Here is a 14,996-nt window from a genome sequence, read left to right as displayed (position 1 = left end):
GTGTAGGTGTTCCTCTTGAGAAGCGCATTGGAGAAGGAGACGGTTTCGTTTCGATTAACAGTGTCGACCAACTTGTCTCGCTTGCGCGGATAAAAAGAGATGAATCGAATACGACCAGATTCGTCTTTGGCGTATCCGTGGAAAAACTGTGATCCGCTTTCGGCAAGGGTCAGATCGGATAGAACGTCAATCTTTGCGTGGAACGCCCCAAAGTAACCTGGGTGTGCGTGTAGACATTAGGTCTCATAACAAAACAACAAATTTAAATTGTGACGTTACCGACGGTGAAGTCGTATATGCGCTTATGCAAGAGAAATGCTTGAGCGGAGAAGAGTGAGCATTGGGTGAAACGGAGGTTGAAGTCGTTGGTAAAGCGGAGGCACTCAGTGGCGTAGCCAGGGGGGGGGGGGGGGGGGGGGGGGTGCTTTGGGTGCTTGAGCCAAGTACCTCAGTTAACTTTAGAAGGGGCTCAAAATTGGTGGTATGTGGTATTCGGAAATAGAAGCAGCAGAAGGCTTGCTGTATTCCCTTTTCAGGCAAAGTAGGTGCAATCGCCGAAGAAACGTTAGTCCTTGATGCAATTCGCTCTAGTTTAACACTGTCACGGTGCGCTTGGCTTTCTTCGTGGAAAATGAGACTCTCTTTTCGAAGACGCTTGCAGGGTATGGAGTTCCCAGTGTCGCATTTTATCGTGCTTTTGATAAAGAATACGGTACATTCCGAGCTCCTCTGAATCATAACGAAGCCAATTCTTTCTCGTGCCAGAAAGCCATGCGACTGCTTGTTAAGTTGTTAGTACTCTTTGATGTTTTGCTTGATACAGACTTTGATGACCGGCTTGACACTGTGCTTCCTTTAGCTGCCACGCTAGATGTGGCTACACTTTATATATCATGCGGGTCTACTTACATATACTTATATATGCCAGTGGCGTAGCCAGGGGGGTGCTTTGGGTGCTCGAGCACCCTCTCAAGTTTGCTGAAAATAATTAAACTGGATAATGATGGCCCGTTGTTAGCCATCATGTGATCCACGAACACCCTTAGCAACTCTCCAGTAGAGAAGCTTTGCGCTGCATGGCAATTTCTTGTTGACGACTCACAGCAGATGAAAGGGAGAATCTTTGCACCTCGCTGTCACCTCGCTGTCCACCGTGGCCTTCAGGTGGAAATATAAGCGAGAATGCGACGCTTTTGTTCATTCTTTACCCTAGCTTCTCAGCTCATCTTGCTCCTCTCACTCCAAGAAGATTCGCGTCATGGCTTGCTTCACTCTGCCACTGGCAATCAACACCGTGCTGTCGCTGCAAAGCGCCGTGATCCTCAACGGAACGGTACTGTCAAACCCGAAACGTTTTAACTTGGTCACCAACGATACCAACTTGCCTCTCCACGTCAATCCGCGCTGGAACCAGGGAAAAATCATCGTTATCAATCACAAGGTGAACGGCAAGTGGGGGAGCAACAAGACGGTAATTCCATTTCCAGCCAACTTCGGAAGTCCTGGATCGTCTTTCACGATGTCCGCTTCGATCTCGAGCACCTCTTTCGCCGTGTCGATCAATGATCAGGTCATCGCTCACTTTCCCAATATCGTGGGAGTAGACGAACTGAAGATCTTTCGAGTCGGCGATGGAGACTTCACAAACAATCCAGCCATCTGTGCCCAAAGTCTTCAAGTGAAGTGAGAAACAAGGTACGAGGTGCTGAGATAAATGCGTCCGTTCCTAAGTAAAGTAAAGGTTTCTTAGCCAAAGGCGGTGCTCTCTCAATTGAACCTCTTGCATGTCTTTTGTCTGTTTATATGTTTCTGCTGCTTTCTTTCGTCGAGTAAATAGGTCATGGTTCTTGCATTCAAATTAATGAGAAACCTGCGCAAGAGCTACTAATGTCGTCGTGCTTACGTATTGCTTGTTGCCTTTCAACAATCGAGAACGCAACTCGGAAGAGGAGCGGGTTTCGGGGTCCCTACGTCTCGCAAAGTGTGACTTTTGGTCGCAACGTTTGCTGGACCCTGTTGATCAAAATGCGTAGCTGTCCAGCCTGCAAGAAGGACGACAGAGAAAGAAAGACGCGTGATTTCACTTCCAATGCGGGACATGCTTGAGCGAAAAATTTATCATTACTTTCAAAAAACTACTAGTAGTATCCTTTAAAGATATTTATAGGCTACGTCTGTCCTGTTGTCTCTTACAGCCGTACACAACTTGAGACCCCAACAGTTGCATTAACACCAAAAAGCTTCACTGAGATTTATTTACGTCCTTTCAGCATAAAAACAACAACGTTTTGATGAGGAATCACACAGCCGTTTCCAACGGCATTTGGCGAATTTTCGGTTGAAAAACTTTACGCGCGATATCCGTCCTGTTTTCTTTCATTAGAGCTTCACATAAACGCCCAAGCGTGGCTGTGTCATACTGGCTTTGGGTCCAACTCGTTAGCATTTGGTATGCTCGTTCACTCGAACTTGTCTCGTCGTTTTTAATACGCTCTATTACTTCATCGGCTACACCAAGCCAACATTTTCCACTGATCGTTTGAGAGGCGTTTAGATACGTCTAATAGTTCTGACGATTTTGGCATCCGTTTTATGCTTACCAATTTTGAGTCTAAATGCCTTTTCCCAATATCACTACCAGGATGCTGAGCAGAAGCAGTGTGAGATGCTGAGGCGGAACGATCACAGGCGCAAACCCCAAAAGCTGTAAAGAAAAGTCCGCCTTGTAAAGTTCCTTTCCCTGAACTGAATTTTCTTACAAAAAGAGTCTTTTCTTCCCATCTTCTCTGTATCAATATCATCTTCATCATCATCATCATTTCGTAATTGAACAGAAGCAGGCTCTGAAACTGCGTCTGTTGCAACAGAAGACGGTTCCAGGTATCATAGTTTATAGTGTATCGTAGGACCCTCCTTCTTAAACTAGAAGGCTTCAAATGAGAAAAATCAGAATCGCTGCTTCTAAATTTTTTTACTGTTATTAGAAAAAGCAAGAAAGCAGCTTCTAAGTGACCAACCTGTAGTCGGACGATGCTTCACTTTCTAGCCAAAATGACACATCGTCCTCGCTCAACAACTTTTCAGAAATTAGAAAAGATTCGAAGTATTTGTAACTGGTTGAACGCAAGCAATTCTTTTCGGCACTTGATGGTGCAGTTTCTTTGCAGATAACGAAAATCTTCGCCCTCCACAACGTGGCGAAGTACGTTAAACTGTCTCTTTGAACGTAACGAAAAATTTGACGTTGAATCTTCATTGCTTAGAGAAAATTCAAGCCTTTGCCTACACATAAAGGAAGGCACTCGGCAGTGAAAGGGGCTACTGTCAACAAATGTAAATCCAATCGTTTTTAGTTTTTTTTCAATATTTTTTAGATTTTCTTGACAACTACAAGAAATGGTAAGTCTTATATCCCATTTTCGTTCACCTGCAGAGACGTCTTTTAGACGAACAAAAAAAACAAATAGTAATCCCAAAGCCATTGAACTGGACAATGCAACAGTGACGACAAAAGGAAAGGGTAGACAGTTCTAAACAGTCGTCTCGCAAGTGAAAGTCCATGATGCCTTTGTGCGAAGCAAGACGACGTGCAAGTCCAAGGCATCCAATAAAATCGTATCTTTCTGACGGGTCTGTGCCTTCCCCGTAGAACAAACCATAATGAGCCTCAATACGCTGATCGACATCAAGTGTATGATGCTTCAATTCGTATCTAAGTATCACTGGCTTTGCAAACTCCGTTTTATGGGGTAAGAGCTCAATAAGACCAACGTAAGTTTCTCTACCCTCAATGTTCACAGTTTCTTCTGAAAGAAAGAGAGAAAGCCTAACCCCTAATGATGAAGCCGTTGTTAGTGCTCCCGGCGGAATCGTTAATAAAAGACCATACGATGGCAGTGCTACCTCCGCTTACGTCAATTCGACTGGATACCTTGCCCTTCTGGATGCAAGTCACAAGCTGTTCACTTACGTACAAGTCTATACTTCCGGGAGACGGTTCTATTAGAGCCTGTGTCGCAGTGCACGCTTCTAATTCATCGCTAAAAGAACTGACGTTAAAAACAAAAAGGCATTATAATCCTTACTTCCATAAGTCGCTCACTGATGATATTGATGAAAAAGCTTCACGATCTACGAACATAACAGTAAAACAGAAAAAGACACCCCCAATCTTTTCTGACCTTTGCCAACACAACTATCTGCTTCAAAATGGTTTAAGATTGCCACCAGCGTACGATCGTCGCACGCTGTTGATCTGTCAATACTGTGGCCTACTGTCGCTAGAGCCGCATGAACTGGAGATAATTCAATGCTGTTTGAACTTTTCGCACTAAATGTCGACTTCTGTTCAGTCTGAAGCTCAGCACTCGTCGAGCTTTTGACATTGCTTGTAGGATTACACATAGTCTCAAATGTATTACGAGTCTTTTCCCAACGTTCACGGTCTTCCAGAATATCAGTTATTTCATCCAACATTGTCGCAACATCTACGCAACAAAACAGCAATATGGCAAAACGTTTCAATACAAAATAGCCAACTGAGGGAGAACAGGCTGAATGCTCTCAGTTAGTCAAGCAAGCCCTTTGCACGTTGCTGCGAACTATAAAGATTCCCGACAAAAACGTTTGGTGTCGTCCTTCTTATCTCGCATCACCACCGGACTGGCCCACGGGGACTCGACTCGCATATCACCCCGTTATCCAGCATGCTTTGGATCTGCCGATCCGCCTCATCTCGTTCGTCAGGGCCCATCCGATACGGCTGTTGATTAACAGGTGGGTTGTCTCCAGTATCGATTTCATGCGTCACCGCCGCCATTCTTCTCATGTCGTGGGGACACGAGGAAAAGGTATCGGAATAACGGTCTATCATCTCTTTGACCTGTTCCGTCTGGCGCTCATCCACTGCTGGTGAGATAGCGACCTTCTCGCTCGGCTTCCAGGCTTCGGCGTTCGAACCGCTCCCTCTTGCTCTTTGGTCTGGCTCAACCCCGTCGGTTATCGCTGGCGTTCGTCCCAACGAAGTTACGGCCAACACTCTACCTACGGTTTGTCCTTTGTTAACGCTCTCCGTCTCCGGTTCGGTCGAGAAGGCACTGAACAACGGCGCCGTGTGAGCTTTTCCTTGCGCATCGGTTAACGTCACAGTTTCTCCTTTGAAACTGATATCTGCCCCAGTTCGCCACATGAAATCGCATCCGAGCAGAACGGAGAAAAGCAGTCCGTCGGTGACGACGAAGAGCTGTTGCGTGCTCATTTCGCCGACGCGCATCGTCACCTCCACGCAGCCGGTCATGGTCAAGGCATTTCCATCGGCTGCGTACAAGGCGAGCGTTGGTGCGGCTCTGAGTCGTAGTTCCTCGCCTGCTTCTTCCATTTGGACGCTTAGCTGACGGACGAAGTCGCCGGACATCAGTGACACCTTTGCCCCGGTGACAAATAAGCAAGTAACCGGCGGCGCACCTTCTATTCGCACAGGATACGTTGGTAAGTCAGAGCGGCCAAATTCGGCAAAAGGGTTATCATTCTTAGCCTGCACGGCATTGACTCCAGGCCGGGTCGAGTTGGCGAGGGTTTCTCCACAAGTGAGGGGCGGTCGCGCAGAGGGCGGTCCCGTTGAAGGAGTTCTTCCGGAGAATGGTTGTCCCGCGCTGGGATAATTCGACGCTCTCCGGCAATGCACTGCTTTGTGACCCCAGCGTCCGCAGTTTCTGCAATTTCCCGGAAAGTAAGCCGACTGTTCCATAGGGCGTGGCCGTTGATAAGAGTTGTCGTCACGTCGCCACCTCCTTGAGAGACATTGCTGCACTTCGCTCGTCGCCAAAGACAGTCGCTTGTTCTCTTGAACGATTTTGGAAAGGCGCTGCACTTCGGCAGCGAGTTGCTTTACCTGCGCCGCCATTCCAGGTTGATTAGTCTCTTCATCTGTCCTTCCGGTCTCACGCTGTCTCTCGTTCTGGGGCGTCGTCATGGCTATCGCAGCGGGATGGGAGGCGTAAACCTCTCCCAGCGGGTGCGGTCTCTTGAGAAGGGCTTTCCAGACGACTTCGGCTTTCTCCGCGGCCTGATTTGCATCAGTTAGTGTGGCAATTGGCTCCGCGCGTATCAAGTCGGGCTGGAATTCGGGTCGTAGTCCATGCTTGAACCATACGATCAACATGCGCTGAGAAACACGCCCGCCGTCTGCGTCAGCTTGTTCGGCTTGAACGAGACTTGTCGACATGAGTCGGAAGCGAGAAATATAGTCCTTCATCGCCTCTTGTGTCGCCTGCTTGATGTTCATCAAGCGCGTCGTCCAGAAGTCGACGGGTCGCTTTGGTCCGTAGGTCGTCCTCATATATCGCTCAAACTCCGCCCATCCGACGCGTGCGGTGCGCGTTATTACTTCGAATGCCGCGTATTCGCCTCACCCCAGGGCCCAACGCTGCAACGGCCTCGCGTAGCTTCGTCGCTTCATCCCATTGTTGGAGCGCCGCTAGATCCTCGAGATGCAGGAACCACGAGTCAACCTCATCTGGAGGCGTTCCAGCTTGCGCGCGGGCAGGCGGAGGCACCCGGCCACTGAGTCGAGCTCGATGCCCAGGAAGGTGAGGACGGGAACCGGGCCCTTCACCTTGTCGGTTGCGACGGGGACCCCGAGCCGTGCGCAGGTGAGAAGCGCCAACGACAGGTCGGCGTGGCAAGACCGCTCGTGCGCTCGGCCCGCAAAGAAAAAGTCGTCCAAGTAGTGGAGACCAAACGTCAGCCCGTTGTCGTACATTGCCCAAAGTAGCGCGTCGGCTACCGCAGAGAAGATCTTGGGCGCGGAGCGTAATACAAACCGGAGCGCCGTGTCGAGATAGACCCCATCCCGCCAGGTCATGCCGAGCAAGTGGTGGTCGTCTGGGTGCACAGGGACCACCCGGTAAGCGCTCTTCAGATCAACCTTTGCCATAAGTGCGCTCCGGCCCAGGCGAACTAAGGCGCGAACGGCGAGCTCCACCCGCGCATAGCGGATGGAACTTAGCTTGGGTGAGATACCCGTGTTAACGCTGGCGCAGAGGGGAGCCGACAGATCAAGAATGAGTCGCCAGCGGCCTGGCTTGCCGCTCTTGGGAATAACGCCAAACGGGCTGGTATGGACCGTCTGTGCGACAGCCGCGCAAAGAGGGCCTACCACCCGGCCGCGGGCCACCTCCTCCTCGAGATAGGCGTCGACCTCGCGTGGATGAGCCGCGGCCGAAGCCAAATTGCGCCGACTGCGCCCGCGCAGAAAAGGTCCAGGAGTTCCGCGCGCGGGACCGCTAGGAAGAGGCAACGCCATATATTAAGGGACGACTAAACAAACTATACCCCTTGCGCGTTCTCTGCAACACCTGACCTCACAAGACACGAGCAATCCTTTGGTGAAGGCGCTTGCTGAAAACCTGCGAGGGCGTTTTACGAATATTGAAAAATGTCATCTTCTAGTGATCGTAACGCTGCTCGACCCTCGATTCAAAAAAGTCGCCTTCACTGATGCTACTGCCGCTCAGACTGGAGAGCAATGGATCATTCCCGAAATGGCAGCATATTCAGATACAGTGCAAAGGGATGGTCATGCAAGCGAAGAGCCAGCGGATCCGATCGTCACTGAAGAGAATGATAGAGACGACGGAGGACTATGGGATCTAATAGATAGAGGAGCAGCAAAGGTTTCGATGCAGCCCCGTCAAATAGTCGCTGCAGCACAGAGAAAAGCTGAGGTGGCACAGTTTTTTCAACGCCCTTTGTTGAATCGCCACGAAAATCCTCTCGTCTGGTGGAAAGAAAATCAGTTGTCCTTTCCCGACCTCTGCAAAATTGCAAAACGTCAGTTCCGTCAGAACGACTGTTTCAAAAGCCGGAGAGCTTGTTTCGGCGCGTCGGAAGCGGCTAAGTCCCAAGAACGTCGATAAACTCCTCTTCCTCAACCAAAACCTGTAGCCAAAACTATGTCTAACTGATTTTTATATCGCAGTAGGTGTAATGTCGTAGTAGTGACTGTTGTCATAGATCTCGTCTAACAGTAGCTATGGTGTAGTTTTGTTGTCCAATAAAGCGCGTCCCGACGCAACAAAGTATCGTATCGAAAAGTATCGAAACGACCGATACTTTAGAGTATTGTACTCGGTATTGGATCGTCCTTAAATTAGAGGTATCGCCCATCCTGGACCAGGACATATGTCTAGCAATGGCATCTAGCAGGGCCGACTTACATCTAGTCTGTGGTGTTTTCAACATTCCACGGCTCATCGGTCAAGACAGCTGCAAAAATCATATTAAGGCAATTGCTCAAGCCTCGGCAACAGTGTTTGAGGAGTCTTCTTCCAACGCCGTTTAAGAGTACCGCAAATCTCAAAACGCACACGAAGGCGAAGTCATTGATGCTACTGTCTCTACGACGGCATCTGGGCAAAACAAGGACATTCTTCGTCTTAGGGTTTGAAAGCCGCGGTTTTGAACGGCTTTGTTGTCGACTTTCAGCTTTTGTGTAGCTACTGCAGAAGCTGCCTAAAGAATACTGTTATGCAAAGATGTATTTCAGCTGCTGAAGTGGCCTAAAGAAACACTTAATGACGTCACAGGCGAAAAAGTCAATATGCTGTGTAAGTCCTGCCCGGACGCGTCGTTTGCCGCCTACATCGTGCGCGACCTCACTGAGGGGGCATTGGCTACAATTACCAACAGCCCGCTTCTGGGCCGTTGGCGGCCTCGGCCAGTGCGCAACCGTTTATCCTCGGGCAAGGATTTGCGCCGGTGCCGGCGCGAACGGCGACCAAATGTCAGAGCGGCGCCTTCATCGAGCTGGAGGAGTTTCTGCCCGACAATTTGCAACTCCTGCGCCAGCTCGAGGACCATCCTGAGCTGAAGGGGACTTCGCCGGGCGCACAAAGCTCCGTGTGATCAAGACGCCGCGAACGTGGGCGTCTTGCTTCGCCACGTATGCGGCCATCGTGGCGGCCTCGGCGCCGGCTCGCGCCCAGGCGCTGTTTGCGTACATGCGCGTTATCCTCCGGCTGTCGGGAGCTCACCCGCAGAGGTGGCTCCCGTACGACAAGCTTTTCCGCCAGCAGGCGGAGGCCGACCCGTCCTGCGACTGCGACTGCGACACGCCTCGACTCCGACCTCCTCGCCGCAGTTTTGTCAGCTAACGAAACGCAGCCGCCGACATGCGAGCATTGCCGCGAGGTGGATCACAGCACGGAGGAATGCAGCCTCTTCGTGCTGCAGCCAGGCCGCGCCTTGGTCGCCGTGGCTTCGGCCGCCGCCGCCGCTCCGCCGCCGACGCCGCTCACGCGCCCGTCCAACAGCAACCGCCGCACATCGGTCGGCAATCCGCCTCCCGTCTGCCGCAACTTCAACTTCAGCGACAAGGAGGGCTGCACCAGGCGGGGCTGCACCTACCGCCACTGCTGCCTACTCTGCGGGGGGCCTCACAAAATCCCCTCTTGCCCGGATAACCCGGATCGCGAGCCCGCCGGCTCCCTCGCGGAGACAACGCCCCGTGGACGCGGCGGCTCACTTCGTCTGCTGCCCCGCGAGCCATAGCTGGCCCGGCGGGCCTCACGCGTTGACTTCTGCCCCTACTGGTGGCGCGTGTGTGCTGTACTGTGCTGTACTCTGGTGGGGACATCCGCATGCTTGCTTGTAGGATGCGCTCGGCGACGGCTGGGCTGTTTGGTGTTATCGTCTTGTGTTGAGGAAGAACGAGGGAGAGGGCGTCCACGGATCTTCGATAGCGGGGACGACATTTTACAGCTTCGATGCTTCTTTGGACAGTGGAAGAACGTTGCATCACTGATCTGGGAATCTCAGTACGGACACTGATGAGAAGGCGGCAAGAGCAAGGACTGCCACAAGCTGAAGATAAACATACAAATTGAACCTACTTTGTGAACAAAATACGACTTACGAGATGAAATGTCAGCTTGAATTGACAAATTCTTTAAATCCAATTTCAATTTCGAAATGCGACGATTCTTTTCAAGCTCTAGTTGACGGTACTTCTCTTTCCATTTTCTATTAGCTTCTAATGCTTCTCCTAAACATACAAATTGAACCTACTTTGTAAACAAAATACTACTTACGAAGAAGAAATGAAATGTCAATTAGCTCTATTAGTATCGACTTCTTCACGACACATCCCTGTTCTTCGACAATTTCATCGTAAACAGTCAGCGTGTCTTTTTCCTCTTTCAACTTTTTAGCTAGGGCGATTTTCATGCTGGCTGAGGCTTCTGTACGGTTTCTGGGAAAATGAAGATCTGCGAGGGCAAGGGACAATTTCATGCTCTTCATCATCGAACATGTATTGTAATAGAACATGTGGAAGTGCTTTTGTAGATGCCATGTCTATGACTTCGTAAAGTCGACGTTTGAAATCGTTGTGACAACTGTGAACCCAGTAAGTCACCTTTACGTCATAGTGTCCTTGCCTGCATTCAGAAGGACGAACAGGCAGGCGTTTTATAATCAATTCATTCCCAGTCTTTGTCTGCCGTTGCAAAAAAAGTACCGGTGCTGCACTCGTTTGTTCTTAAAAGTGCCAAGATCGTCGGCTTTGATGTCTTGTGGGTGCCGCAATTTGCAAGTATCCACTAGAAACGTTGCCTTCATCTTTTAGCCAACCGGATGGTCTGTGCATACATCCGAGCTATGCTTTCGACTCACGCCGCTTATCAATTGCAGAGCCTCCTCCGGAATGAACCCTTTTTTGACATATGCAAACACTGGAATCTTCTTGTTCTTTCTGTAATAAAGTGCATGTTTGCTGACAAGTGCCGTTATATAACCTTCTGGATGTGGGTTGAATGGACTCGCCGTCGCTATCACTTAACCTCGAAGGCAGATTCAATAGATGAAAAGACAAACGCTTCATTTGTGAACGCCTCTGCTTTTTGGTGGTGAGGACAGGCTGAAGAGCGTCGTAATGATTTAAATAATGAACCACTTAGCATTGACACATCTGCCATTGTTGGCAGTGATATCTTCTGCCAGCCTAATGATCTAAATTAGCAATTAATTTGACCATACCCTGCCGGTCATTCTAAAATACCTCTCGACGAGTTCTGGAAAATCCTATCTTCGAGCACCCAATGATAAATTCAGACAACGTTTCTTCTTCCTGCTCGAAAAGATAGCGTTTGGGGCCTCTCTGCTCCCCCACTTTGACTTTCCCTGAGGAATAATTATGAAGCGTCGTTATTGGTATTTCGAATCTTCTCGCAGATTCACGAAGAGATCAACCTTTCTCCATCTCGCTAAGAGCTTCTTCGACGAGAGCGCGTCCTCCGTTGCTGCTCCAAACGACCCGCAAGCGCGGGAGGTCGCCCAACGGTCGCGCCGGATCGTCACGACGAGCGGGAAGACACTGAGGCTTCCTGTACGCTTTGTTACGAATGTCAACAAAGCTTCGATACATGCTGGCTCGCGTCGATCCCTGTTGTATGCTCGAGTCCGCCTTTTTCGCCGTCTAAGAGCGCGCTACGGTGTACCGTAATAGATGATGTCACTTCCGTTCCTTCAAGCGATAGTCAGCCCAAACTGCGGCAGCAAGAAAATTACTTTTTGAGAGTAAGATAGAGGAAGAACAGAGCTTTCGAATGAGCCATAGCACGCTGAAATCGGTTAAGGCATCTCGGAGAACGAGAGTCCGTTCCTACATACGTACGGGTGTTTCATAATGCCTGAGGCGTACCCCCTTCCACATTACGGCCTATTGCTTAGCGCCTACTCGACCAAGACCGCTGATACTACACATGCATATTTGCGACGAAAGGTGTACGTATTTATTCGTGCAAAAGATTCTGTACGAACTCTCTTTGTTTTTTCGGAATAGGCGTTCCATAGTACATGTCGTTCCATATTTGATACGGGACTCTACTCCATATAACGAGAGATCACCTCACGCCAATCGGTAAAACGACATTATACAGTACATTGTATAACTTTATGCAAGTGAACTCAAACGGGCGACGATGGGCGTGTCACCACGCCACCTGTTTGACCGACTCGCTCGCACTACTGTTCCTCTACGTACGACAGCAGATTGTCCAGCGATCGATGTCCGTCGTCAATACAATAAATTTTGTTTATAACGATATTACTATATACATCGATTGACTGATTGAACAGCAACCCTGAAACTACCTATTAAGGATCTAAACTGTAGAAGCCACCCCTGTTTCACGCTACGGTCTCTTGCCAATTTCTCAACACTTGCAAGTCTTTGTTATCGACGGTTTTCGCGAAATGCAAGACGCTTTCGACAAAAAATTTTTTTGGAAGAACTTTTTTGGAATCGGTCTTGGTAAAAATGGGCCGAAAAAATTCCATCAAGACATGATTTTTGAGAAAAATCCGGTAATGTACATAATGGGCTGCCCTGGTCACATTGTGCATAATACCGCAGGCAGCATGCAGTGAATTAGAAATTGTTGGTGTTAATATTTTGATAAAAATGGTATGCACTAATATTTCGTTCATGCAGATCTCTGGTTTTAGCGCTTAATATCTCGTTGTCTATCTTTCTACTGGTTTGACAAAAGCACGAAGAGAAAGGCGTTACTGTCCCAATACTGCATCTTCTGTGATACCGATGTACGAAATGGCTAAGTAGAACAAATGTTGCAAGTTTTGTAGCAACTGTGTGGCGTTGCAAGATCAGTACTGTAACCCTGTCTATTTATAGTGCGTTTTGAAAGTTAGGCAAAACTTAGGCAAAATGAATTAATATTTGACTTCCAAAGTTAATAAGCATTAGTTTTATTGCTTGCGAAATTTTTTGAGATTGAAACCAACCTAGCGTTACTGTCCCAATACTGCATCTTCTGTGATACCGATGTACGAAATGGCTAAGCCTGGAGAAAGCTGTCACTCGAGTCCCTCAGCAGTTTTGCTCGCTGAGAAGCTATTTTCTCTCAGAAGGTTATAGAGAGACTTGCAGTACTTTATGCTGTAACTAATGTACATCTCATGCAGATAAACGGAACGTGCGAGTCGATAGGTTGCGACGTGCGTTTCCCAATCCAATGCTTGAAGTTTTCCTTTTTTTATTGAAGCGAGTCTGCACGCATTTTTATACTTAACAAACTTCTGCAGCGAGATTTTTCCCTGCTGCCATTTCTCTCTACGCAGATTCGCGGATTCTTAAAAAAATTAGCTGCGAAGTTATTGCTGCATTCTAATATGACGTCCTTAGCTCCCCTTTCTATTATTATCCGACGGCCTTCGCTCTCGTTTTTAATAGTATCTGACGGCCTTTGCTCACCTTTCTATTGGTATCTGACGGCCTTCGCTTTCGTTTCTATTAGTATGTGACGGCCTTCGCTCTCGTTTCTATTATTATCTGACGGCCTTCGCTCTTATTTCTATTAGTATCTGACAGCCTTCGCTCCTCTTTCTATTAGTATCTGACGGCCTTACAGTAGCTCCCCTTTCTTTTAGTATCTGGTGGCCTTCGCTGCCCTTTCTATTAGTTTCTGACGGCCTTCGCTATCGTTTCTATTAGTAACTGACGGCCATTGAAACAGGCGACCATGTTAACTGAGAAACACTATGACTGTAGATAGTGGGATTATGGGATTGATCGATTGGCGTTGTCTTGAGCACCGACTTTGCAGGCTACTGCTTATGAAAAAATGCTGGTTTTTTGACGAGAGCGATTCTTTTCCATCGAAACACTGTTGCCTCTACTGGTACTGCGTATTTTGTGTTATGTCTGTCATTGTGGTTGTTTTTGCTGTTGAACAGTTTGTCGGAATTTTCATATTTGAACACATTCGTTTTAAATAGGACCAACAGCATGCAGCAAGATCTGGTGCAAAATGAAAAAGCAGACTGTTGGGTTGAACCACCGAACGACTGCAAAGAAAATACAAAATACGGCGTCGACGGCTGCATGGAGTTTCAGACGACGCAAGATATGTAGCCAGAAAACTTTGCCGTAAATTCGCGACGATAATTGAGCTAAAGTCAGGGACTGCTGGACTATCTATTTAATGAAGCCGGAGTTAGGGACTGAGATAGATTTGATTGGGCCGGAGTTAGGGACTGAGTATCTGAGGACCTTTTTTCTGACTCCGGCTCTTATTGCTGAAAGTGAAAGGTTAAACATGCGTATGGATATTCCCGTGGTGCGGGCCGTTGTGTAACCAGCGCCAATATCACAGATTGACCCCTTAGGTACATGTATTAGGCCACCCTGGTTTCTTTAGTAATCATTGTCGTAATACGCGCTCATTCATTCAAAAGATACGTAGAAGTCGAACTTCTGTTTGCACTAGTAACAACCTTCTACCTTTGCTCTTCTTTCGTAGAACAAATGTTGCAAGTTTTGTAGCAACTGTGTGGCGTTGCAAGAGCAGTACTGTAACCCTGTCTATTTATAGTGCGTTTTGAAAGTTAGGCAAAACTTAGGCAAAATGAATTAATATTTGACTTCCAAAGTTAATATGCATTAGTTTTATTGCTTGAGAAATTTTTGAGATTGAAACCAACCTAACTAAAGGCAAAAATCAGAAATTTTTTGTTTTAGAACTATACGTAGAAATATCTGTTAAAAGCATCAGCAACTTCAGTAAAAGAACTGAAAAGGATGCTTATTTATTCCTCTTTCATCTAATGACAACTTCGATTTCTAAAGCATTAGTTAGACCAGTTTGGAGAATTAAAATGAAAAGGTGGTAAAATGGCGTTATTGCAAACAGAGTAGCTTCCTAGTCCCAAACTGGAGGCATGCGGAAGACAACTTTGCAACATTTGTCATGTTAAACTTTAACGACTTTTCAGTTAATTAAAAAAAATTAAGCATAGGAAAATTCAATTTTTACTCAAAAATTGTCCCATGTTCGGTGAAGGGTATTATTCTTAGTGTTATCACTAAAGCGCGTATTGTCTCAATGGAATTGCCACAAATTTGCTACAATTGTTTTTTTTACAAATTTAAGACTTATCTCTTCTTTTAAAAAGAAGCTTTGCTAAAAGCAAAGAGAGAC

General features: G+C 47.8%; 2 long non-coding RNA genes across 2 annotated transcripts; one reads left to right on the top strand and one right to left on the bottom strand.

Moving 5' to 3' along the window:
• The first annotated feature begins 1,217 nt into the window (after window positions 1-1,217).
• On the top strand, window positions 1,218-1,858 carry LOC136188032 (uncharacterized). Its single transcript, XR_010670083.1, has 2 exons — window positions 1,218-1,695; window positions 1,751-1,858. It is a non-coding gene; the product is annotated as an uncharacterized lncRNA (long non-coding RNA).
• A 1,560-nt stretch (window positions 1,859-3,418) lies between these two features.
• LOC136188108 (uncharacterized) lies at window positions 3,419-4,610 on the bottom strand. The gene is made up of 3 exons (XR_010670116.1): window positions 4,182-4,610; window positions 4,086-4,131; window positions 3,419-4,040 (listed from the first exon to the last, which is right to left on the bottom strand). It is a non-coding gene; the product is annotated as an uncharacterized lncRNA (long non-coding RNA).
• Between the last annotated feature and the right edge of the window lie 10,386 nt (window positions 4,611-14,996).

Source organism: Oscarella lobularis, chromosome 6 (assembly GCF_947507565.1).
Source record: "Oscarella lobularis chromosome 6, ooOscLobu1.1, whole genome shotgun sequence".
Classification (NCBI taxonomy): domain Eukaryota; kingdom Metazoa; phylum Porifera; class Homoscleromorpha; order Homosclerophorida; family Oscarellidae; genus Oscarella; species Oscarella lobularis.
This window is presented reverse-complemented; position numbering and strand designations above follow the sequence as displayed.